At 49.0% G+C, this 25,099-nt stretch overlaps 1 pseudogene; it reads left to right on the plus strand.

The window, feature by feature from the left end:
• LOC137348835 (zinc finger protein 585A-like) overlaps window positions 1–20,292 on the plus strand; it is a 52,983-nt pseudogene extending 32,691 nt beyond the window's left edge.
• Window positions 20,293–25,099: the final 4,807 nt, after the last annotated feature.

Here is a 25,099-nt window from a genome sequence, read left to right on the forward strand (position 1 = left end):
AAGCAAGAACCAAATACTGGAGGAGGGATGAAGTAGAAAAAAGGAGTACCTCCTCTCCCCTTCACTGAACTCACCACTCAGCAAACACATACCACCATACTCTGTTTGAAATCTGCACTCCTTATCAATCTTTCAGTTACTCTTTGCTGTTTTTTATATTCTGTCAAACATTCTGACCTGTGCAATTATATGCTTTTCCGTTAATTTTCAGACTATCTTTAACTTTCTCAGTAAACCATGGATAGTGGGTCCTCCCCTCTCCGAACCCTGTACATTCTGAGAATCCCAGAGTGGAGAGCTGGGACATCCTGTCTCAAAACACATCCCACCCTGTTTATACTGAGAATCCCAGGGTGGAGAGCTGGGACATCCTGTCTCAAAACACATCCTACCCTGTTCATACTGAGAATCCCAGAGTGGAGAACTGGAAAATCCTGTCTCAAAACACATCCCACTCTGTTCATACTGAGAATCCCAGAGTGGAGAGCTGGGACATCCTGTCTCAAAACACATCCCACCCTGTTCATACTGAGAATCCCAGGGTGGAGAGCTGGGACATCCTGTCTCAAAACGCATCCCACCCTGTTCATACTGAGAATCCCAGGGTGGAGAGCTGGGACATCCTGTCTCAAAACGCATCCTACTCTGTTCATACTGAGAATCCCAGAGTGGAGAGCTGGGACATCCTGTCTCAAAACACATCCCATCCAGTTCACACTGAGAATCCCAGAGTGGAGAGCTGAGAGACATCCCGACTCAAAACACATCCCTGCCTGTTCACACTGAGAATCCCAGAGTGGAGAGCTGGGACATCCTGTCTCAAAACACATCCCATCCAGTTCACACTGAGAATCCCAGAGTGGAGAGCTGAGAGACATCCCGACTCAAAACACATCCCTGCCTGTTCATACTGATAATCCCAGGGTGGAGAGCTGGGACATCATGTCTCAAAACACATCCCACCCTGTTCATACTGAGAATCCCAGAGTGGAGAGCTGGGACATCCTGTCTGAAAACACATCCCACCCTGTTCACACTGAGAATCCCAGGCTGGAGAGCTGGGACATCCTGTCTCAAAACACATCCCACACTGTTCATACTGAGAATCCCAGGGTAGCGAGCTGGGACATCCTGTCTCAAAACACATCCCATCCAGTTCACACTGAGAATCCCAGAGTGGAGAGCTGAGAGACATCCCGACTCAAAACATATCCCTGCCTGTTCATACTGAGAATCCCAGGGTGGAGAGCTGGGACATCATGTCTCAAAACACATCCCACCCTGTTCATACTGAGAATCCCAGAGTGGAGAGCTGGGACATCCTGTCTCAAAACACATCCCACCTTGTTCATACTGAGAATCCCAGAGTCGAGAGCTGTGACATCCTGTCTCAAAACACATCCCACCCTGTTCATACTGAGAATCCCAGGCTGGAGAGCTGGGACATCCTGTCTCAAAACACATCCCACCCTGATCATACTGAGAATCCCAGGGTGGAGAGCTGGGACTACCCTTCTCAAAACACATCCCACCCTGTTTATACTGAGAATCCCAGGCTGGAGAGCTGGGACATCCTGTCTCAAAACACATCCCAGCCTGTTCATACTGAGAATCCCAGGGTGGAGAGCTGGAAAATCCTGTCTCAAAACACATCCCACCCTGTTCATACTGAGAATCCCAGGGTGGAGAGCTGGGACATCCTGTCTCAAAACACATCCCACCCTGTTCATACTGAGAATCCCAGGGTGGAGAGCTGGGACATCCTGTCTCAAAACACATCCCACCCTGTTCATACTGAGAATCCCAGGGTGGAGAGCTGGGACATCCTGTCTCAAAACACATCCCACCCTGTTCAAACTGAGAATCCCAGGCTGGCGAGCTGGGACATCCTGTCTCAAAACACATCCCACCCTGTTCATACTGAGAATCCCAGGGTGGAGAGCTGGGACATCCTGTCTCAAAACACATCCCACCCTGTTCAAACTGAGAATCCCAGGCTGGAGAGCTGGGACATCCTGTCTCAAAACACATCCCATCCAGTTCACACTGAGAATCCCAGAGTGGAGAGCTGAGAGACATCCCAACTCAAAACACATCCCTGCCTGTTCATACTGAGAATCCCAGGGTGGAGAGCTGGAAAATCCTGTCTCAAAACACATCCTGCCCTGTTCACACTGAGAATCCCAGGGTGGAGAGCTGAGAGACATCCCAACTCAAAACACATCCCTGCCTGTTCATACTGAGAATCCCAGGGTGGAGAGCTGGGACATCCTGTCTCAAAACACATTCCACTCTGTTCATACTGGGAATCCCAGGGTGGAGAGCTGGGACGTCCTGTCTCAAAAAACATCCCACTCTGCTCATACTGGGAATCCCAGAGTGGAGAGCTGGGACATCCTGTCTCAAAACACATCCCACCCTGTTCATACTGAGAATCCCAGGGTGGAAAGCTGGGACATCCTGTCTCAAAACACATCCCACCCTGTTCATACTGAGAATCCCAGGGTGGAGAGCTGAGACATCCTGTCTCAAAACACATCCCACCTTGTTCATCCTGAGAATCCCAGGCTGGAGAGCTGGGACATCCTGTCTCAAAACGCATCCCACCCTGATCATACTGAGAATCCCAGGGTGGAGAGCTGGGACATCCTGTCTCAAAACACATCCCACTCTGTTCATACTGAGAATCCCAGGGTGGAGAGCTGGGACTACCCGTCTCAAAACACATCCCACCCTGTTTATACTGAGAATCCCAGGCTGGAGAGCTGGGACATCCTGTCTCAAAACACATCCCACTCTGTTCATACTGAGAATCCCAGGGTGGAGAGCTGGGACTACCCGTCTCAAAACACATCCCACCCTGTTTATACTGAGAATCCCAGGGTGGAGAGCTGGGACATCCTGTCTCAAAACACATCCCAGCCTGTTCACACTGAGAATCCCAGGGTGGAGAGCTGGGACATCCTGTCTCAAAACACATCCCACATTGTTCAGACTGAGAATCCCAGGGTGGAGAGCTGGGACATCCTGTCTCAAAACACATCCCACTCTGTTCATACTGAGAATCCCAGGGTGGAGAGCTGGGACATCCTGTCTCAAAACACATACCACCTAGTTCATACTGAGAATCCCAGGGTGGAGAGCTGCGTCATCCCGTCTGAAAACACATCCCACCCTGTTCATACTGAGAATCCCAGGATGGAGAGCTGGGACATCCTGTCTCAAAACACATCCCACCCTGTTCATACTGAGAATCCCAGGCTGGAGAGCTGGGACATCCTGTCTCAAAACACATCCCACCCTTTTCAAACTGAGAATCCAAGGCTGGCGAGCTGGGACATCCTGTCTCAAAACACATCCCACTCTGTTCATCCTGAGAATCCCAGGGTGGAGAGCTGGGACATCCTGTCTCAAAACACATCCCACCCTGATCATACTGAGAATCCCAGGGTGGAGAGCTGGGACATCCTGTCTCAAAACACATCCCACCCTGTTCAAACTGAGAAACCAAGGCTGGCGAGCTGGGATATCCTGTCTCAAAACACATCCCAATCTGTTCATCCTGAGAATCCCAGGGTGGAGAGCTGGGACATCCTGTCTCAAAACACATCCCACCCTGATCATACTGAGAATCCCAGGCTGGAGAGCTGGGATATCCTGTCTCAAAACACATCCCACCATGTTCATACTGAGAATCCCAGAGTGGAGAGCTGGGACATCCTGTCTCAAAACACATCCCACTCTGTTCATACTGGGAATCCCAGGGTGGAGAGCTGGGACATCCTGTCTCAAAACACATCCCACCCTGTTCATACTGAGAATCCCAGGGTGGAGAGCTGTAACATCCTGTCTCAAAACACATCCCACCCTGTTCATACTGAGAATCCCAGAGTCGAGAGCTGTAACATCCTGTCTCAAAACACATCCCACCCTGTTCACACTGAGAATCCCAGGGTGGAAAGCTGGGACATCCTGTCTCAAAACACATCCCACCTTGTTCATACTGAGAATCCCAGGCTGGAGAGCTGGGACATCCTGTCTCAAAACACATCCCACCCTGGTCATACTGAGAATCCCAGGGTGGAGAGCTGGGACTACCCGTCTCAAAACACATCCCACCCTGTTTATACTGAGAATCCCAGGCTGGAGAGCTGGGACATCCTGTCTCAAAACACATCCCACCCTGTTCATTCCGAGAATCCCAGGGTGGAGAGCTGGGACATCCCGTCTCAAAACACATCCCACACTGTTCATACTGAGAATCCCAGGGTGGAGAGCTGGGAGATCCTGTCTCAAAACACATCCCACCTAGTTCACACTGAGAATCCCAGGGTGGAGAGCTGTGTCATCCCGTCTGAAAACACATCCCACCCAGTTCACACTGAGAATCCCAGAGTGGAGAGCTGAGAGACATCCCGTCTCAAAACACATCCCAGCCTGTTCACACTGAGAATCCCAGGGTGGAGAGCTGGGACATCCTGTCTCAAAACACATCCCACCCTGTTCACACTGAGAATCCCAGGGTGGAGAGCTGGGACATCCTGTCTCAAAACACATCCCACTCTGTTCATACTGAGAATCCCAGGTTGGAGAGCTGGAACATCATGTCTCAAAACACATCCCACTCTGTTCATACTGAGAATCCCAGGGTGGAGAGCTGGGACATCATGTCTCAAACCACATCCCACACTGTTCAGACTGAGAATCCCAGGGTGGAGAGCTGGGACATCCTGTCTCAAATCACATCCTACCCTGTTCATACTGAGAATCCCAGGCTGGAGAGCTGGGACTTCCTGTCTCAAAACACATCCCACCCTGTTCATACTGAGAATCTCAGGGTGGAGAGCTGGGACATCCTGTCTCAAAGCACATCCCACCCTGTTCAAACTGAGAATCTAAGGCTGGCGAGCTGCGACATCCTGTCTCAAAACACATCCCACTCTGTTCATCCTGAGAATCCCAGAGTGGAGAGCTGGGACATCTTGTCTCAAAACACATCCCACTCTGTTCATACTGAGAATGCCAGAGTGGAGAGCTGGGACATCCTGTCTCAAAACACATCCCACCCTGTTCAAACTGAGAATCCCAGGGTGGAGAGCTGGGACATCCTGTCTCAAAACACATCCCACTCTGTTCATACTGGGAATCCCAGGGTGGAGAGCTGGGACATCCTGTCTCAAAACACATCCCACTCTGTTCATACTGGGAATCCCAGGGTGGAGAGCTGGGACATCCTGTCTCAAAAAACATACTACCCTGTTCACACTGAGAATCCCAGGGTGGAGAGCTGGGACATCTTGTCTCAAAACACATCCCATCCTGTTCAAACTGAGAATCCAAGGCTGGCGATCTGGGACATCCTGTCTCAAAACACATCCCACTCTGTTCATACTGGGAATCCCAGGGTGGAGAGCTGGGACATCCTGTCTGAAAACACATCCCACTCAGTTCATACTGAGAATCCCAGGGTGGAGAGCTGGGACATCTTGTCTCAAAACACATCCCACTCTGTTCATACTGAGAATCCCAGAGTGGAGAGCTGGGACATCCGTCTCAAAACACATCCTGCCCTGTTCATACTGAGAATCCCAGAGTGGAGAGCTGGGACATACTGTCACAAAACACATCCCACTCTGTTCATCCTGAGAATCCCAGAGTGGAAAGCTGGGACATCTTGTCTCAAAACACATCCCACTCTGTTCATACTGAGAATCCCAGAGTGGAGAGCTGGGACATCCCGTCTCAAAACACATCCTGCCCTGTTCATACTGAGAATCCCAGAGTGGAGAGCTGGGACATACTGTCACAAAACACATCCCACCCTGATCACACTGAGAATCCCAGGGTGGAGAGCTGGGACATCCTGTCTCAAAACACATCCCACCCTGTTCATACCGAGAATCCCAGGGTGGAGAGCTGGGACATCCTGTCTCAAAACACATCCCACCCTGTTCATACTGAGAATCCCAGGGTAGAGAGCTGGGACATCCTGTCTCAAAACACATCCCACCCTGTTCATACTGAGAATCCCAGGCTGGAGAGCTGGGACATCCTGTCTCAAAACACATCCCACCCTGTTCATACTGAGAATCCCAGGCTGGAGAGCTGGGACATCTTGTCTCAAAACACATCCCACTCTGTTCATACTGGGAATCCCAGGGTGGAGAGCTGGGACATCCTGTCTCAAAACACATCCCAGCCTGTTCATACTGGGAATCCCAGGGTGGAGAGCTGGGACATCCTGTCTCAAAACACATCCTGCCCTGTTCACACTGAGAATCCCAGGGTGGAGAGCTGGAAAATCCTGTCTCAAAACACATCCCACCCTGTTCACACTGAGAATCCCAGGGCGGAGAGCTGGGACATCCTGTCTCAAAACACATCCCACACTGTTCATACTGAGAATCCCAGGGTGGAGAGCTGGAAAATCCTGTCTCAAAACACATCCCACCCTGTTCACACTGAGAATCCCAGGGCGGAGAGCTGGGACATCCTGTCTCAAAACACATCCCACACTGTTCATACTGAGAATCACAGGGTGGAGAGCTGGAAAATCCTGTCTCAAAACACATCCCACCCTGTTCACACTGAGAATCCCAGGGCGGAGAGCTGGGACATCCTGTCTCAAAACACATCCCACACTGTTCATACTGAGAATCCCAGGGTGGAGAGCTGGGACATCCTGTCTCAAAACACATCACACCCTGTTCATACTGAGAATCCCAGAGTGGAGAGCTGGGACATCCTGTCTCAAAACACATCCTATCCTGTTCATACTGAGAATCCCAGGGTGGAGAGCTGGGACATCCTGTCTCAAAAACACATCCCACCCTGTTCATACTGAGAATCCCAGGCTGGAGAGCTGGGACATCCTGTCTCAAAACACATCCCACCGTGTTCATACTGAGAATCCCAGGGTGGAGAGCTGGGACATCCTGTCTCAAAGCACATCCCACCCTGTTCAAACTGAGAATCTAAGGCTGGCGAGCTGCGACATCCTGTCTCAAAACACATCCCACTCTGTTCATACTGAGAATCCCAGAGTGGAGAGCTGGGACATCTTGTCTCAAAACACATCCCACTCTGTTCATGCTGAGAATCCCAGGGTGGAGAGCTGGGACATCCTGTCTCAAAACACATCCCACCCTGTTCATACTGAGAATCCCAGGGTGGAGAGCTGGGACATCCTGTCTCAAAACACATCACACCCTGTTCATACTGAGAATCCCAGAGTGGAGAGCTGGGACATCCTGTCTCAAAACACATCACACCCTGTTCATACTGAGAATCCCAGAGTGGAGAGCTGGGACATCCTGTCTCAAAACACATCACACCCTGTTCATACTGAGAATCCCAGAGTTGAGAGCAGGGACATTCTGTCTCAAAACACATCCCACTCTGTTCATGCTGAGAATTCCATGGTGGAGAGTTGGGACATCCTGTCTCAAAACATAGAATCATTTATCGCACAGAACAAGGCCATTCGGCCCATCAATTCCATGTCAGCTCTCCAGGGAGCAATCCACTCAGTCCCACTGCCCCACATCAGCCCATGGCCCTGCAAGTTTATTTCCTTCAAGTGACCATCCAGTTTCCTTTGAAAATCATTGATTATTTCCACTTCCACCACACACATTGGCAGTGAGTTCCAGGTCGGAACCACTTGCTGCATAAGAAGTTCTTCCTCACATTCCTGCTGCAACTCTTCCTCAAAACCTTCAATCTGTGTTCCCTAGTTCTTGTACCATTAGTTCATGGGAACAGTTTTTCTTTGTCTAATTTATCAAAGTCTGTCAGAATCTTGTACATTTCGATGAAATTTCCCCTCAATCTCCTTTGCTCCAATGAGAACAACCCCAACTTCTCCAACCTACCCTTGTAGCTAAAATCCCCCATCACTGGAACCATTCTGGGAAATCTCCTCTGCAGCCTCCCCTGGACCCTCACATTCTTCCTGAAGTGTGGTGACCAGAACTGGACACAATCCTCTAGTTGGGGTCTAACCAAAACTTTATCAAGGTTCAGCATCCTCCTGTCATCGACCTTACTGTTCTCACCCGATCCTGTGTCCCACCCTCCCAGCCCTTCAATACCTGAACATGACACTGGACCTGCCCTCCTATCGAATTGAACTGCCCCATGACTATGACCGTTCCCTCCACCAGCCAGTAGCCTGACTTCAACCCACAGTACCCCAATGTGGACAATAATGACCTGAACATAGGCCCCTCATTCACCTCCCCTTCACTGACTCTAACTCCCACCACCACACCCAGGATGTTAGGCCTTTCCCTCCGTCCTCCCTTACATCCCTCCTCCTCTGTCCCTCCATGAACCTGAACCCCACCCTTTGAACGTTCCCTCCCCCCCCCCTTTTCACTCCCGATTCACCCTTGCTGGTCCTGAGCCTTTAGCCAAACATCCATTCCACTTTTGCCCTTCCTTGTGCAGCAGAGTTCCAGTGGCACGGTGGCACAGTGGTTAGCACCGCAGCCTCACAGCTCCAGCGACCCGGGTTCAATTCTGGGTACTGCCTGTGTGGAGTTTGCAACTTCTCCCTGTGTCTGCGTGGGTTTCTTCCGGGTGCTCCGGTTTCCTCCCACATGCCAAAGACTTGCAGGTTGATAGGTTAATTGGCCATTATAAATTGCCCCTAGTACAGGCAGGTGGTAGGGAAACATAGGGACAGGTAGAGATGTGGTAGGAATATGGAATTAGTGTAGGATTAGTATAAAATGGTGGTTGATGGTCGGCACAGACTCGGTGGGCCAAAGGGCCTGTTTCAGTGCTGTATCTCTAATCGAAAAAAAAATCTAAAGTAAACCGCTAATGTCAGACACAAGGGCACAAAGCCGACTGGACTTGTGAAAATGAGGAACTGAAAGAAATTAGTATTAATAAAGAGGTAGCACCAGAAAAATTAACTGGAATGAAGGTTGAACAACCCTTGGCCTAGATGAGCTACATCCAAGAGTTTTGAAGGAGGTGGTTATAGAGATAGTGGATGATTGGTGGTTATCTTTCACAATTCTATAGATTCTGGAAAGGTTCCTGCAGACTGGAAAGTAGAAAATGTAAGCCCACTATTTAAGAAAGGAGGGAAAGAACAAATGGCGAACTACAGACCTGTTAGTTTGATGTCACTAGTAGGGAAAAGGTTAGAATTTATTATAAAGGATGTGATAAGTAGACACTTAGAAAATAATGACGTAATCAGGCAGAGCCAACATGGATTTATGAAAGGGTAATCATGTTTGACAAACCTGCTTGGTTTTTTTGAGGCTCTTACTTGTCGCACAGGTAAAGGAGAACCAGTGGATGTGATATATTTGGATTTTCAGAAGGCTTTTGCTCAGGTCTCACACAGGAGCTTAGTAACCAAAATTAGAACTCATGAGATCCGGGGTAATATACTGCTATGGATTGAGAATTGGTTAACAGATAGAAAACAGAGAGTAGGAATAAATGGGTCATTCTCAGGATAGCAGGCTGTTACCAGTGGGGTACCATAGGATTAGTGCTGGGGTTGCAGCTGTTCACAATCTATAGAAATGATTTGGATGTGGGGACTGAATGTAATAATTCCAAATTTGCTGATGACATAAACCTAGGTGGGAATGTGAGTTGTCAGGAGGATGCAAGGAGGGTTCAAGGGGACTTGGACAGGCTAAGCGAATGGGCAAGAACATGAGATGGAATATAATGTGATTAAGTGTGAAGCTATCCACTTTGATTGAAAAAAGACAGAAAGACAGAGTATTTCTTAAATGGCGAGTGGTTGGGAAGTGTTGATGTCCAAAGGGACCTGGGTGTCCTTGTTCATGAGTCACTAAAAGATGGCATGCAGATGCAGCAAGCAATTAGGAAGGCAAATGGTATGTTGACCTTCATCACAAGGGGTTTTGAATACAGGAGTAAAGAAGTGCAACTGTATAGAGCTTTTGTGAGACTGTACCTGGAGTATTGTGTACAGTTCTGGTCTCCTTATTTAACGAAGGATATCGTTGTCATAATTGGAGAGCAATGGAGGATCACCAGACTAATCCCAGGAATGGTGGATTGTTTTATGAGAGATTGAGGAAACGGAGCCTGTATCCTCTAGAGTTTTGAAGAATGAGAGGTGATCTCATTGAAACTTACAAAATTCTTACAGCATATGACAGGGTGGATGTAGATAGCTCACCCTGGCTGGTGAGTCTACATCCAGGAGACAGTCTCAGAATAAGGGGTAGGGCATTTAAGACTGAGATAAGAAGGAATTTGTTCACTCAGAGGATGATGAATCTTTACCCCAGAGGGCTGTGGAAGCTCAATAATCGAGCATGTTCAAGACAGAAGTCGATAGATATCTGGATACTAATAACATCAAGGGATGTGGGGATAGTGCGAGGAAGCGGCTTTGAGGTAGATGCTCAGCCATGATCTAATTGAATGGTGGAACAGGCGCGATGGGCTGAATGGCCTATTGCTGCTCCAATGTTCCTCACTCCACAGATACTGCCAGAGGTGCTGAGCATTTTCTGCTTTCATTCAGCAAATAAGGCATGTTGACTGTGAATGTCTGCATAAAAACAGGAATTTTTCATTCCCTGACCAGGAATCCAACCCAAGCTGCAGCAGTGAAAGTGCCAAATTCTAACCACTAGACCACCAGGAAAGCTCTGCAATGTCCCTTCAGGTTAGCTGCTTTTCCCATTTCACTTTCAGCAGGAAATTTCCAGGATTCCCTGAAGATTCGAGTTCTGCCACAGTCATTTTACACAGAGAAAACTGGTTCAAATTCATCAAACCAAATGGCATTCCCATTCATTTGCTGATGGTGCAATTTTCCTTTGAAAAACTGCAAGGATCTTTATTAAAATACATTTTCTTACTTTTTTTAGTGTTTATTTCTCACTCATTTTTACATTTTGTTTAGTTTCTAACAAACCCACAGCATCTAATTCATACCATCAAAGTTTAATGTTTCCAATTAGAAAGAGGAGCTGAGCGTCAAGCGGTTTAAAAGGACACAGCAGATGTGACTGTGATCAGTTTCCAAGTCAGTGATCTCCCCCAGACAGACAAGTAAAGAAAGCAAAATGCAATTCACTGCGAGCAGGATTTAAAACGGTTCAGGACAAACTCAGCAAACTTCAAAATCCAACACTTTAAACACTCGGCCATCACAACCCAACAAACACCGTGTATTCTCACTGTTTAGATTGTTTGCAGCCTGCGAGCCCCGGGCTTTATTAACCCGCCTCCCTCTCACCTGCTGGAACCGCGCTCTCTGTCTCAGAGCCTGCCGGCCGCGCATGCTCAGTTCATACCGCCCACCTGAGTGATTGACGGACCAATAAGTGCAAAGGGGGCGGGTCTGGAGGACCGAGCGGTCGTTGGGTCCTCCAATCAGTCGGAGCAGGTGAGGGGCGGGGCTTGTGGCACGCAGTGACTCTCCGCTCCTCTCACTGTTGATGACGCGTTTCCATCAATCACCCGCACATTGTGAGCTGTCAGGTCAGAGGTCACTGGCGAGAGCTTCAAGTCACAGTATTTAGCGTGGATACAATGTGAGTAATGGCGGGAGAGTCTCGCTGTTGTAACGGTGAGTGGCGGGGAGGCTTCAGAAACACCCGGCAGCTTCGGGGCTTCTCCCGGTGACAGGCCCGGGGTTAACGACCGCCAGATTTCCAGCTCTTTTGGAGGAATTAAAGATTAATAAAGTGTAACATCAAAGGAGAAAACTTTAAAGGAAACTGAGCTCAGTTATAAAGGGGCCTGGGGGAGGGAGGGAGGAACCATTTGGGACACAGCACAGGGCAGGAGGTTCCCCCTCCCCTACTCCCTGGTTCCACTAAGACTCCCCTTGGACTGGGCCACACCTGGGCAGGGCTGGCTCAAGGTGCAGTAAGCTGCTAGGCTGAGCTGTGGACTGGGAGGAGTGGGGGGTTTGACTGACAGGCCTGGGGAGGGGGAATATCAGGGCAGGTACAGTGGCGCAGTGGTTAGCACCGCAGCCTCACAGCTCCAGCTCCGGTTTCCTCCCACAAGCCAAAAGACTTGCAGGTTGATAGGTAAATTGGCCATTATAAATTGTCGCTAGTGTAGGTGGTAGGGAAATATAGGGACAGGTGGGGATGTTTGGCAGGAATATGGGATTAGTGGAGGATTAGTATAAATGGGTGGTTGATGTTCGGCACAGACTCGGTGGGCCGAGGGGCCTGTTTCAGTGCTGTATCTCTAATCTAATCTAATCTACACACACTGATCCCCCTTTTCCTCCTGGGATCTTTTACTGGAGTCGTGTTGCTGAGTGTTTCTAAACTCTGTCTCCCTATCCCGGTAATGTCGGTGGATTGTAGGTTGCTGTGAGTGTTGGACTATATTGTCTCTCCTCATTCTTCCTCCCTCTCCCACTCCGAGTTCCAGGCTGCAGGCACCGGCTGTTTGATGTGCCTGAAACATTAAATATGTTTCTCTCTTCACAGAGACCTGCTGAGTATTTCCAGCATTTTCTCCTTTTATTTCAGATTTCCAGCATCTGCAGGACTTTGCTTTTGTTTTATTGCACGAGTTGCTCACAGAATCAAAGGCAGTGAAGGTGCTCGAGCTGGACGGAAGCAGTCGTGTCAGATCCTCAGTGGGTGAGAAATCGCCGAGTGCAGGGGAGGAATGAAGCTGGCGGATGTGCAGGGAGGCTTCAGAAATATCCGGTGTAGGCCTCAACACCCCCAATAAGAAGCTCCCAGTCTCGCGTTCCAAGGAGAACAATCCCAGCTTCTCCAACCTAACCTTGTAGCTAAATTCCCTCATCCCTGGAACCATTCTGGTAAATCTCCTCTGCACCCTGTCAAGGACCTTCTCATCCTTCCTAAAGTGTGGTGATCAGAACTGGATGTAATACTCTAGTTGTGGCTGAAGCAGAGTTTTATAAAAGTTCCCCTTAACTTCCCTGCTTTTGCACTCAATACCTCTATTTATCAAGTCCAAGTTCCCATATTCTTTGCTAACTGTTCTCAATATGTCCTGCCACCTTCAATGATCTATACATATAAACCCCCAGGTCCCTCTGTCCTGCACATTCTTTAGATCTGTGCCATTAAGCATATATTGTCTCTCTCTATCCCTTCTGACAACCTGGAAATTTTCAGGATGTTAGAACTGATGGTATAGATCAGGAGTGTCCAGTCTTTTTCCATGAGGGGCTACTTTCAAAATTTTGTACTACATAGGGGGCCGGAGGTGAGCAACTTTCGGAAAGGTGAAGGTATTAGAAATTTATTTGACTGTTCATCAGAATCACAAAAATGTGCATTTTTGTGAATAAGCTTTAAAGGAGGAAACTAATGTAGTAACTTACTTTCCCAACACTATGTTGAACACTGATTTAGTGAGTTACCTGGCATGGTTTTTGCTTGCAGTCGTAGACATTGTCTGCCTGCACACTTGATGTAGCGATGCAGAGAATTCCAGATAGATTCCATTTGTGAGGAGAGATCTTGATCTCACACACTCCCTGTCTCCTGCTCTCTCTATTTATTTTATTTAGAGATACAGCACTGAAACAGGCCCTTGGGCCCACCGAGTCTGTGCCAACCAACAACCACCCATTTATACTAACCCTGTAGTAACCCCATATTCCCTACCACCTACCTACACTCGGGGCAATTTCCAATGGCCAATTTACTTATCAACCTGCACGTTTTTGGCTGTGGGAGGAAACCGGAGCACCCAGCGAAAACCCACGTGGTCACAGGGAGAACTTGCAAACTGTGCACAGGCAGTACCCAGAATCGAAGCCGGGACCTGGAGCTGTGAGGCTGCGATGCCCACCACTGCGTCTCTCTCTCTCTCTCCTCTTCCCCCCCGCCGCTCCCCCCGCTCTCTCTCCCCTACTCTCTCTCTCGCTCCCCCCTGCTCTCTCTCTCTCGCTCCCCCCTGCTCTCTCTCTCTCGCTCCCCCCTGCTCTCTCTTTCTCGCTCCCCCCTGCTCTCTCTCTCTCGCTCCCCCCTGCTCTCTCTCTCTCGCTCCCCCCTGCTCTCTCTCTCTCTCGCTCCCCCCTGCTCTCTCTCTCTCGCTCCCCCCTGCTCTCTCTCTCTCGCTCCCCCCTGCTCTCTCTCTCTCGCTCCCCCCTGCTCTCTCTCTCTCGCGCACCCCCCTGCTCTCTCTCTCTCGCGCACCCCCCTGCTCTCTCGCTCCCCCTTGCTCTCGCTCTCTCTCGCTCCCCCGTGCTCTCTCTCTCTCTCTCTCTCGCTCCCCCCTGCTCTCTCTCTCTCTCTCGCTCCCCCCTGCTCTCTCTCTCTCTCTCTCTCGCTCCCCCCTGCTCTCTCTCTCTCTCTCGCTCCCCCCTGCTCTCTCTCTCTCTCTCTCTCTCGCTCCCCCCTGCTCTCTCTCTCTCTCGCTCCCCCCTGCTCTCTCTCTCTCTCTTGCTCCCCCCTGCTCTCTCTCGCTCCCCCCTGCTCTCTCTCTCTCTCGCTCCCCCCTGCTCTCTCTCTCTCTCGCTCCCCCCTGCTCTCTCTCTCTCTCTCTCTCCCCCCTGCTCTCTCTCTCTCTCGCTCCCCCCTGCTCTCTCTCTCTCTCGCTCCCCCCTGCTCTCTCTCTCTCTCGCTCACCCCTGCTCTCTCTCTCTCTCGCTCCCCCCTGCTCTCTCTCTCTCTCGCTCCCCCCTGCTCTCTCTCTCTCTCACTCCCCCCTGCTCTCTTTCTCTCTCTCTCGCTCCCCCCTGCTCTCTCTCTCTCGCTCCCCCCTGCTCTCTCTCTCGCTCCCCCTGCTCTCGCTCCCCCCTGCTCTCGCTCTCTCTCTCGCGCCCCCCTGCTCTCGCTCTCTCTCTCGCTCCCCCCTGCTCTCTCTCTCGCTCCCCCCTGCTCTCTTTCTCTCTCTCTCGCTCCCCCCTGCTCTCTCTCTCTCGCTCCCCCCTGCTCTCTCCCCCTGCTCTCGCTCCCCCTGCTCTCGCTCCCCCTGCTCTCGCTCCCCCTGCTCTCGCTCCCCCTGCTCTCGCTCCCCCCTGCTCTCGCTCTCTCTCTCGCGCCCCCCTGCTCTCGCTCTCTCTCGCGCCCCCCTGCTCTCGCTCTCTCTCTCGCTCCCCCCTGCTCTCGCTCTCTCTCTCGCTCCCCCCTGCTCTCGCTCTCTCTCTCGCTCCCCCCTGCTCTCGCTCGCTCTCTCTCTCGCTCCCCCCTGCTCTCGCTCTCTCTCTCGCTCCCCCCTGCTCTCTCTCTCTCTCTCTCTCGCTCCCCCCTGCTCTCTCTCTCTCTCTCGCTCCCCCCTGCTCTCTCTCTCTCTCGCTCCCCCCTGCTCTCTCTCTCTCTCGCTCCCCCCTGCTCTCTCTCTCTCTCGCTCCCCCCTGCTCTCTCTCTCTCTCGCTCCCCCCTGCTCTCTCTCTCTCTCTTGCTCCCCCCTGCTCTCTCTCTCGCTCCCCCCTGCTCTCTCTCTCTCTCGCTCCCCCCTGCTCTCTCTCTCTCGCTCCCCCCTGCTCTCTCTCTCTCGCTCCCCCCTGCTCTCTCTCTCTCTCGCTCCCCCCTGCTCTCTCTCTCTCGCTCCCCCCTGCTCTCTCTCTCTCTCGCTCCCCCCTGCTCTCTCTCTCGCTCCCCCCTGCTCTCTTTCTCTCTCTCTCGCTCCCCCCTGCTCTCTCTCTCTCGCTCCCCCCTGCTCTCTCTCTCTCTCTCGCTCCCCCTGCTCTCGCTCCCCCCTGCTCCCCCCTGCTCTCGCTCTCTCTCTCGCGCCCCCCTGCTCTCGCTCTCTCTCTCGCGCCCCCCTGCTCTCGCTCTCTCTCTCGCTCCCCCCTGCTCTCGCTCTCTCTCTCGCTCCCCCCTGCTCTCGCTCTCTCTCTCGCTCCCCCCTGCTCTCGCTCTCTCTCTCGCTCCCCCCTGCTCTCGCTCTCTCTCTCGCTCCCCCCTGCTCTCGCTCTCTCTCTCGCTCCCCCCTGCTCTCGCTCTCTCTATCGCTCCCCCCTGCTCTCTCTCTCGCTCCCCCCTGTTCTCTCTCTCGCTCCCCCGTGCGCTCTCTCTTTCTCGCTCTCCCGCCCCTTCCCTCCCCCTCTCTCTCTCTCTCTCTCTCTCTCTCTCTGCCGGCCTCTGTCTCTCTGTTCAGCTCCCAGGGCCCGATCTCCACGGCAGCCTGCTCCCAGGGCCCGGTTACCACTGCACCTTGCTGCTGGGCCTGCACCTCATCAGACGGTGATGAAGAGCATGAGGCCCAGGCCGAGTCTGTACGCAGGCAGAGCCAGTGCTTGACCTTGGTCCTGAGCTCACGGCTGCGAAGGCTGTTTGGGCGGGAAGTGCCGGCAGAGAAGCAGCTCCGCCGGGGCACCGCCATCTTAGTACAGGAGCCAAAATATCGGGTACTGAAGCTTGCCCACCATCTTGGTACAGGAGGACATGTGCAATGAGGCGTATCCACCATCTTGGTAAAGGAGCTGTAACCATTGTCAGTCACTGAATGTTTTGGCAGGTCCGATGGATACCATTGACAGGCTGGATTCTGGCCCATGGGCTGGATGTTCTGGAGTGTCGAACTAGGAGGCGTAGAGTAAAAGTGAGAGCCAGACCTTTCAGGAGTGAAGTTAGGAAACATTTCTACACACAAAAGATGGTGGAAGTTTGAAACTCTCTTCCACAAACAGCAGTTGATGCGAGATCAATCTTCATGTTAAATCTGACGTTGATAGATCTTTGTTAACCAAAGGTATTAATGGATATGGGACAAAGTCAGGTATATAGAGTTAGATCACAGATCAACCATGATCTCATTTCCTGGTGGAACAGGCTCGAGGGGCTAAATGGCCAACTCCTAGAATCATAGAAACTTACAGCACAGGAGGAGGCCATTCCACCCTTTGTGCTTGTGCTGGCCCTTTGAAAGAACAGTTGTGCTTAGTCCCACACACCCACTTGTTGTTTGTAAGCCTGTAAGTTCCTCATTCTCAAATACCTGTCAACTCCCTTTTAAAATGACTGAATCAGGTTCAACCACCTTTTTCAGGTGCAGCGTTCCAGATCCTGACAAGTCTCTGTTGTTACAGCAACTGCTGAACTCAATGTTGAGTCCGGAAGGTTGTTAAGTCCTCCAGCTCCCATTGAGCTTCGTTGGAACAGGGCAGGAGGCCGAGGACAGAGAGGTCAGAGTGGGAGTGGGACGGAGAATTAAAATGGGAAGTGACTGGAACTCAGGAACATGCTTTCAGACTGAATGGAGATGGTTCTCAAAGTGATCACCCTATCTGTGTTTGGTCTTCCCAATGTAGAACAGATCTCATTGTGAGCAGTGAATATAATATACAAAATTGTAAAAAGTACAAGTAAATCACTGTTTGGTTTCATCCCACAAAACCCTGTGAATAGCCCAAAGGGAGCTACTTTATTTGAAGAGTAAAAGTTACAAAGTAAAGCAAACCAATTGCTGGAATATTAAACTCCACCCCAGCTAGAAAGAATATTAACACAGCAGATATAAACCCCACTGTCAGAATGAATATGGTTCAGTCCTGGATGTGATTAACAGCAGCAATAATTACAGAATGCAACAGCTACAGTCACTTGTGAACTCACTGGTGTCTCAGCATTTTGGATATCGATTAAATTCCTTCCCACAGACGGAGCAGGTGAACGGTCTCTCGTTATATTATTATAATATAATACTATCTTTAATATCATCTAATAAGATATTCTTTCTTACAGTTCAGTGGGATGTAAACAGTAACCCCAGCACCTTCAGGAGAGATGGTGCGAAAGCCCCTGTGTGCAGAGTGAGCATCAAATCAATGTGTGTAAATCCTCTCCTAATCCCCTGTAAAAGGAGGTAATAAAAGTCATCACTGTCAGTACAGGATAGAAATTCAGAACAGACAATTCGAGATCCTATGGAACATTTTATTCCTCTCTTGTTTCCCCAAAGCTGTAAATCGCAGTCCCACACACTCTTCCTCCTCCCTGTGCTGAAATCCAAACCCATGACACCATCTGCACCATCTCTTTCCTCCTCTGCCAGTTTTCTCCCTCCCTCTACTGTGGCTGGGTTCAGTTCTCCAGCCCCTGTGTGCAGAGTGAGAATAAAATTAATGAGTCAATGATTTTCTCTCCTGCTCACTGGGACCCTGAAGCCCCGCCCACTCTCTGTTCTGGTCCCACAAATTACCAGATTCATTCAGCTCAATTTCACAACTTGTCTTTGTGTTTTTGTGGGTTCTCTCTCACTCCCTTTTTCCTGTTGTAACTTCATGTTCCAGGGTATTAGAAAGGGAGGAATTGCGGATGGGAAAATCAAACCACCTCAAGATGTGACAGTCACTCGATTCATCAGGATCTGAATATCATCGGCCTTTGATCATGGAAGCAAAAAGTATGGAGAAACCGTACAAGTGTTCTGTGTGTGGACGAGGCTTCAGCCGATCAGCTGGCCTGTCGGTACACAAGTGTAGTAACACTGGGGAGAAGCTGTGGAAATGTGGGGACCGTGAGGAAGAATTAAATTACACGTCTGAGCTGGAAACTCATCGACACAGTCAAACTGAGGAGAGGCCGTTCATCTGCACTGAGTGTGGGAAGGGATTCACTCAGTCATCCTCCCTACTCACACACCAGCGAGTTCACACTGGGGAGAGGCCATTCACCTGCACTGAGTGTGGGAAGGGATTCACTCAGTTATCAAACCTGCAGACACACCAGCGACTTCACACTGGGGAGAAGCCGTTCACTTGCTCCGAGTGTGGGAAGGGATACGTTCATTTATGCGCCTTACTGACACACCAACGAGTTCACACTGAGGAGAGGCCGTTCACCTGCTCTGATTGTGGGAAGGGATTCATTCATTCATCCGCCCTACTACAACACCAGCAAGTTCACACTGGGGAGAGGCCATTCACCTGCTCTGAGTGTGGGAAGGGATTCATTCATTCATCCGCCCGACTAAAACACCAGCGAGTTCACACTGGGGAGAGGCCGTTCACCTGCTCAGAGTGTGGGAAGGGATTTACTCGGTCATCCAACCTTCTGAGACACCAACAAGTTCACACTGGGGAGAGGCCGTTCACCTGCTCTGATTGTGGGAAGGGATTCATTCATTCATCTGCCCTACTAAAACACCAGCGAGTTCACACTGGGGAGAGGCCGTTCACCTGCTCTGAGTGTGGGAAGGGATTCATTCGTTCATCCACCCTACTGATGCACCAGCGAGTTCACACTGGGGAGAGGCCGTTCACCTGCTCTGAGTGTGGGAAGAGATTCTCTCTGTCATGGAACCTGCTGGCACATCAACGAATTCACACTGGGGAGAGGCCATTCACCTGCTCTGATTGTGGGGAGGGTTTTACTCATTCATCCACCCTGCTGATACACCAGCGAGTTCACACTGGGGAGAGGCCGTTCACCTGCTCTGATTGTGGGAAGGGATTCACTACTTCACCCAAGCTGGTGAACCACAAGCGAGTTCACACTGGTGAAAGGCCATTCACTTGCTCTGAGTGTGGGAAGGGATTTGCTGATTCAACCGCTCTTCTGAGGCACCAGCGGGTTCACACTGGGGAGAGGCCATTCACCTGCTCCGTATGTGGGAAGAGATTTACTCAGTCATCCCACCTGGTGTCACACCAGTTCATTCACACTGGGGAGAGGTCATTCATATGCTCCGTGTGTAGGAAGGGATTCACTCAGCCATCCTGTCTGCTGAGACACCAGCGAGTTCACAGATAATTACAGGGGTTGGATTCTGCTGTTGCTGCTGTTAATCATATCCAGACTGAACCATGTTCATTCTGACAGTTGGGGTTTATTTCTGATGTCAGTTGCTCCTCTTGGACTTAGTTTCTGCCCCACAGCATCTCTCGTTCATGTGTGAATAGACCATCGTGTCTTCAAACCTCATTTTCAATTTAAATCCACTCAGTCAATGTACTGAACAAAAGATGAACAATAAACAGATCACAGGCAAATCCTGTAACTCTATATTGACAGGAGAAAGTCTGTTCTTTAGCTCAAGAATGAGGCTGTTTCAGCTCTGTGTGTTTCTAAGCACTCGTAGACTGGAGCTGTTGGACAGACAGGCTGTTCACAACTGTTAACATGTCAGATAGTGAAGGAATTGCTCTTCAAGTAAACTCACCAATTTATAAGCTCAGACTCCGGTTCCTGCTGTAATTAATACTCAGCATCCATTAGTGTTGATTTACAGTCAATCACTGAGTCGTCTGGTTAATCTTTGTTACTTGTTTTGTGAAATACTCTCCCTATTAGTGCTGAACTGCTGGATAACTCTGATTACATTTAAATGTGTTTATCCATGTTTATAAAGTGTCTGTGTGTCCAGATTTAACTAAGTTGTGATTTGTAACCAATAAATGATGTTTCGGTCATGACTTGTCATCTGGTATCTTGGTGATTTGTCAAGAAAGATTTAATTCACTCACTCAGCAGCTCGAGAGGAACCAGACTGAGGTTTAATGAACATAAGAAATAGAAGCTGGAGGAGGCCATTTGGCCCTTCGAGCCTGCTCTGCCATTCACCCAGATCATGGCTGATCTTCTCAACTCCACCTTCCCGCACTATCCCCATATCCCTTAATTACCGTAATACCCAAAAATCTGTCAATCTCTGTCTTAAATATACTCAATGACTGAGCATCCACTGCTCCCTGGGGAAGAGAATTCCAAAGATTCACAACCCTTTCAGTGAAGAAATTTCTCCTCATTTCAGTCCTAAATGTCTGATCCCTTATCCTGAGACTGTGACCCGGTGTTCTAGATTGCCCAGACAGGGGAAACATTTTCTCAGCATCGACCCGGTCAAGTCTCTTAACAATTTATGTTTCAGTCAGATCACGTCTCATTCTTCTAATCCTCAGGGAATATAGACCTAGTTTACTCAATCTCTCCTCATAGGAGGAGATGGAGCAGAGTGGGGATGCTGTACAATAGTGGTTCTGTTACTGAACTAGTAATCCAGAGGCCTGGACTAATGATGCCAAGACATGAATTCAAATCCCACCACTGCAATTAAAAAGCGAGGATCAATATTGGTGACCATGAAACTACGGATTGTCCTAAAAACCCACCTGGTTCACTAATTTCCTTCAGGGAAGGAAATTTGCCGTCCTTACCCGATCTGGCCTATATGTGACTCCAGATGCACTGAACTATAGTTGACTCTTAACTACCCTATGAAATGGCCTAGCAAGACACTCAGTTATATTCAAGGAGGCAGCTCACCACCACTTTCTCAGGGGCAATTAGGGATGGGCAATAAATGCTGGCCATTTCAGGAACACCCACAGTCCATGAATAAATAGAACAAGCCCAGGAACCAGACGAGTGAACCTTCATTGCATTCCCTCAATGGTGTTATGTCCTTCCTTAGGTAAGGAGACCAAAACTGCACACACTACTCCAGGTGGGGCCTCACCAATGTCCTGTATAATTGTAGTAAGACTTCTTTACCCTTATACCCCAATCCCTTTGTAACAAAAGCTAACATACCATTTGCCTTCCGAATTGCTTGCTGTACGTCCATGTTAACTTTCTGTGATTCACGTACAAGGACACTGTTACATGTGCCTTGCTTTTAAAAAAGAAAAAAACTTGGAGTTCTGTGTTTTGCAAGACTGAGAAAATTGAATGCTGAACTGGATGGGGAACCGTCTCCGAGGCAACTTATTTCCAAGCAACAGCAGTGAAAATGATAGGTCACATGACATTGTTAAGAGTTCAGTTTCACTTTGCTTTGTGAAAGACCAGTGCTGGGCAGGCAGGAGGCAGAACAAACTGGCTGGGACTTGTGTTTTTTGGCAGACTAGAAAAAGACCTCTCCCTGAAAAGAAGGCATCTCTTGCAGAACAAAATTCCACATTTGAGTTGTGTCTGTGTTCTGCCAGGAGTGGGAAAGACCCAGAGAAAGAGGAGTTGCTGCTCTCTGTGGAGGAAGCCCTGCATTGTTAAAGTTGGAAATTCCTATTGCCTCCAGTCTCTGAAAAATCTCTGCCTCAAGAGTGATTCCTGTTAGTCCTGTTCTTTTGCGGGGGGAGATCCTGAAATCTCAAAAAGGCTTCCATTGCTGGACTGCTACTTTAAAATTTAAGTAGACCTGTTGCTACATCTTTTGCTGAAAGATCTGTGTGATGCCTGCTGCAGACAAATTGCCTTGATAGTCTACCCATCACAGACTGCTCATCAAACTTGGCTGGAGAGACTTTGAGTGGCATCTGACGATTTGTCTCTGGGACACCTCACCGATTCACAAATAACCCACCAGACCATGACCACCAATGATTTTATTATTCCGAAGAAACAGTTGAACACCAAAAACCCTTTTTCCCCAGTTAATCAGTTTTTCAATGTATGTGCGTGTTCAGGAAGCTTAGGAAGAATAAGAAGTTATAAAATCTTTTTATATGTACAGATTCATCCCATTATTGTTTAAGATTTAGTTTATTAATAAATAGTTAATTTTGTTGTTGTTGTTCAAAGAAATCTGGTTTTGTGTGCTTCATAAAAATTCTAGGGGATAAATAAAATGTTTAATTTGGCTAATTTCCAGTAGGTGGGAAACTTTACTAATACGCAGTGGGACTGAATTAACAGTGCATTACTGCCACCTTGGTCGTAACAACACCCAGGTCCCTCTGAATGCAAACATTTCTCAGTTTCTCAACATTCATAATTAAAAAGTTTTTAATAAATTTTTCTGATCAAAGTGGATAACTTCACACTTAACCATATTGTATTCCATCTGCCATGTTCTTACCCACTCACCCACCCAACCTGTCTGTATCCCTCTGAAGCCTCTTCCTGTCTTTCTCATTTCTTGCTTTCCCACCTAACTTTGTATCATCAGCAAACCTGGATATATTATCGCAATCCCCTCATCTGAGTCATTTCTATAGATTGTAAATAGCTGAGGCCCAAGTACTGATCCTTGCTACACCCTGCTAGTTACAGCGTGCCAACCTGAAAATAGCCCATTTATTCCGACTCTCTGCTTTCTGTCCATTAACCAAACCTCAATCCATGCTCATATATTACCGCAATCCCATGAGTCCTAATTTTTTTGAAAATTCATTCATGGAGTATGGGCGCCGCTGGCGAGGCCAGCATTTATTACCCATCCCTACTTGCCCTTGAGAAGGTGGTGGTGAGCTGCCTTCTTGAACCGCTGCAGTCCATGTGAGGTAGGTACACCCACAGTGCTGTTAGGAATGGGAATTCCAAGGTTTTGACCCAGCAACAGTGAAGGAATGGTGATATAGTTCCAAGTCAGGATGGTGTGTGACTTGGAGGGGAACTTGCAGGTGGCGGTGTGCCCATGCATTTTCTGCCCTTGTCCTTCTAGTTGGTAGAGGTCGTGGGTTTGGAAGGTGCTGTCCAAGGGGCCTTGGTGTGTTGCTGCAGTGCATCTTGTAGATGGGACACACTGCTGCCACTGTGGAGGGAGTGAATGTTTGTAGATAGGATGCCAATCAAGTGGGTTGCTTTGTCTTGGATGGTGTCGAGCTTCTTGAGTGTTGTTGGAGCTGCACCATCCAGGCAAGTATTCCATCACACTCCTGACTTGTGCCTTATAGATGGTGGACAGGCTTTGGGGAGTCAGGAGATGAGTTACTCGCCGCAGGATTCCTAGCCTCTGACCGGCTCTTGCAGCCACGGTATTTATATGGCTACTCCCAGTTCAGTTTCTGGTCAATGGTAGCCCCAAGGATGTTGATAGTGGGGGATTCAGCGATGGTACTGCAATTGAATGTCAAGGGGAGATGGTTAGATTCTTTCTTGTTGGAGATGGTCACTGCCTGGCACTTGTGTGGCATGAATGTTACTTGCCACTTATCAGCCCAAGCCTGGAGATTGTCCAGGTCTTGCTGCATTTCTACACGGACTGCTTCAGTATCTGAGGAGTTGCGAATGGTGCGGAACATTGTGCAATCAGCAGCAAACATCCCCACTTCTGACCTTATGATTGAAGGAAGAATTGTGTGTAATAACCTCTGGTGTGGCACCTTATCAAATGCTTCTTGCTTCTTGAAAATCCAATTAAACTACTGCTTCCCCCTTATTCACCTGACTAGTTACATCCTCAAGAAACTCTAACAGATTTGTTAAACATGATTTCTTCTTCACAAGTCCATGTTGACTCGACTTAATTATATTATGATTTTGTAACTGCCCTGTTACCATTTCCCCGAATAATACATTCTAGCATTTTGCCTACAACTAATGTGAGGCTAATTGGACAACAGCTCCCCATTTTCTCTCTTTACTACAAGGTTATTAATGAACCCTTTCTCAACTAATTATTTCAGGAAAGTGAAGCATTTGAGTCTTAATTTGGCCTTGTGCCATCTCCCAGTGGGCTTGTCCTGTCCTGTCAGTGCTGGGTCAGGCCATTGTCCACCTCAAACAGCCCAGATAACAGGAGCCAACGAACCTTATTTCACTCCTCAGGGTAGTTTGTTTCTTGAGGTTCAGATTATCATTAAAATAACAACACACACTGTGTCCACCCATCGTTCTCCCAGACGCACTGTCACCTCACAGTCAGGATCATGTGTCTATGAAGGGGAGATTGTTGTCCTGTCTCGACCACCCTGAAAACCCTTGCTCCATATTGGTCAGGAGTAGAAGGTCCTGGTATTGTGAGAGGAGCCTCAGGGAATCAGTCTCAGTGATCCTGTAAAACAGAGGAACACATGAGTGGGAGGAGGCCATTCAGTCCCTCGAGCCTGTTCCTCTATTCAGTTATATCATGACTGATCCATATTGCAACTACCTTTACCAGTGTTGATTACATATCCCTGTCACCTTACCCAATAGGTAACTCTCAAGTTTTGACATTTTCCTTTTCTCCCCATCCATAGCAGCTTTTTGGGGGGACAGTGTTCCAGATTTCACTATCCCTGACAGCACCCCTGAATGGCCCAGCTCTAATTTTAATGTTGTGCCATCTTATTCTGCATTCCACCAACAGAGGAAATCATTTTTCTTTATCGACCCCCTTAAAACCTTTAATCTTCTTTATTACATGAATTACATCACCCCTTAATCTTCATAGTCAATGAAATACAAGCCCAGTCTATATGACCTGCCCTCACAATTTAACCCTTTTAGTCCTGATATCATTCTGGTGAATGTGCAGTGTACCTCCT

The sequence above is a fragment of the Heterodontus francisci genome, chromosome 34 (assembly GCF_036365525.1).
Source record: "Heterodontus francisci isolate sHetFra1 chromosome 34, sHetFra1.hap1, whole genome shotgun sequence".
Classification (NCBI taxonomy): domain Eukaryota; kingdom Metazoa; phylum Chordata; class Chondrichthyes; order Heterodontiformes; family Heterodontidae; genus Heterodontus; species Heterodontus francisci.